Source organism: Mirounga leonina, unplaced genomic scaffold (genome assembly GCF_011800145.1).
Source record: "Mirounga leonina isolate KUSES-001 unplaced genomic scaffold, KU_Mleo_1.0 Mir_60, whole genome shotgun sequence".
Classification (NCBI taxonomy): domain Eukaryota; kingdom Metazoa; phylum Chordata; class Mammalia; order Carnivora; family Phocidae; genus Mirounga; species Mirounga leonina.
This window is the reverse complement of record NW_023270820.1, coordinates 6,281-8,629: the sequence shown is the minus strand read 5'-3', so window position 1 is coordinate 8,629 and position 2,349 is coordinate 6,281.

Sequence of the window (2,349 nt, the reverse complement as noted above, 5' to 3'; positions counted from 1 at the left end):
GTTACCTTCTTGTCCCGAGAACCTCAGCAGGGGCTGGAAGGACAAGACCTGTCCAGGCATCACTGCTCAGTTCCTTCCCCACATTTGTCCGCTCTTTTTATCCAGGTCTGGGTGTGATGTTCATGCACCTGCTGAGGTCCCCTTGGGACAGAAGGTCCCCTGCGAGTTCCCTCAGGCTGGTGGACCCCTGTGACAACAAGGGAAGTATGACACTCACTGGGACTGTCAGTGAGACTGGGAGAATATGTAGGAAGAAAAGAGGGTGAGTGAGAAGACCTCAGGAAAATTAGCTGATGGCAAAACCAAAGCCCTGTGTAGAGAGCAGAGTGATGGGATTTGTGTGGGGTCGTTCAGTGTGGGTGCTCGGATGGGGTAGGAACAGGAACAGGCAGAGGAAGGTCAATGAGCGCCTCAGATGGGAGAGCAGATAGGCAAGTGGACACAGGACTGAAGGGCCCAGGTCACTCTGGAACCACAGTTCCCAGTCTGGCCTGATAGAGCTGGGTTAGCAGGAAAAAGATAGGAAAAGATGTGCTGTGGATAGTACTCAGGATTCTCCAGGAAAGCAGAATTATAGGATGCTTATAAATCCAGAGAGATGTACTGTAAAGAATGGCTCACATTATTATAGAGCCTGGTGAGTCTAGAGCCTGCAGGGCGGGTGAGCCAGGCTGGGAAGCAGGGAAGATCTGCTGCTGGGTTTCAAGTCCAGGGTCGTCAGGAGGAGACACAAGGAAGAGTCAGTGCTATAGTTCTAGTCCAATGGCCATCTGCTGTAGAATTCTTTCTTGCTCAGGGGAGGTCGGTCGTTGCTCCTGCTCAGCCTTCAACTGATTGGAGGGGCCCACCCACATTGTGGAGGGCAGTCTGCTTTACTCAAAGTTCATCCATTTAAGTGTATCTCATCCAAAGTCTCCTCCTAGAAACATCCAGAATAATACTTGACCACAACTCTTGGCACTGCGGCCCAGCCAAATTGATTCATGAAATGAATGATGACACCACACAAACACTAATCCAAAGACAGCTCGAAGGTTCAGTTAACATGAGAGAGAAGAGCAGACTTCAGAGCAAGGAGAATTTCCAGGGATGAAAAATAGTACAGAATAACGAAAGGTCAACTCAGCAGGAAACGAGAAGTATCTTAGGTTTGTGTGCACCTAACAGCAGAGCACCAAACACATGAAGCAGAAACTGACAGGATAGAAATATGAATAATAATAATGAATCCAGTGTCCCAGTCAGAGAGCAGAGCGGAGCTAGCGGATGGAAAATCAGCAAGAATACAGACAATAAACACCACCATGAGCCCGTTCCACCTCATTGATATTTAGAGAACATTCAACCCCAACAGCAGACTACACATTCCTTTCAAGTGCACATGGGAACCTCCCCAAGATTACATCCTGTCCTGGGTCATAACACAAAGCTTGACAATGTTAAAGATTTAAAATAATGTATTTCTCTGACCATAGTAGAATTAGAGTAGCATTTTAAAAAATATTTTATTTATTTATTAGAGAGAGAGAGAGAGCATGAGCATTGGGGAGGGGGAAGCAGAGAACTGCTGAGCAGGGAGTCTGACCCAAAGCTCGATCCCAGGACCCTGGGATCACGACCTCAGCCGAAGGCCAATGTTGAACCCACTGAGCCACCCAGATGCCCCTGGAGTAGAATTTATAAACAGAAAAATAACAGGAAAATTTGCAAACATGCAGAAATTAAACATCCGCTCCTTAATAACCCATGAGTTAAAGAGGAAATCTTGAGGGAAATTTTAAATATTTGAAGTGAATGGTAATGAAAAACACAAGATATCAAAATGTGTGACAAGAAGCTAACCCAGGGCTTATATGGTAATATATATAATGAGAAGCAGATATTACAAAAGAAGAAATGCTCAAATTAATAATTTAAGCATTTACCTCATGAATCTAGAAAAGTAAGAGCAAAATAAACCCAGAGCAAGTGGAAAAAGGATATAGGAAAGACAAGAGCAGAGATAATGAAACTGATAAATCTAATAAAGCATATTTAAAAAATTCCCTACCGTTAATAGCACACTTCGTGGTGAAAAACTAGCTTTTCCCTTAATATTGGGAAGGAGGCAAGGCTGTTTGTTCTCAGCACTGCTATTCCACATTCTCCTGGAAGTCTGGTCAGTGCAATAAGACAAGAAAAGGAAATAATATATAGATTGAAAAGGAGAAAGAAATCATCTGTGTTTGTTATAGACATTGTTTATATGTTTGTGTGCACAGAAAATCTCAAGGAATCCACACAAAATTCCTAGGACTAGTGAGTTCACCAAGACTGCAGGATATAAGGCCAACAGGGAGGGAAGGCCCC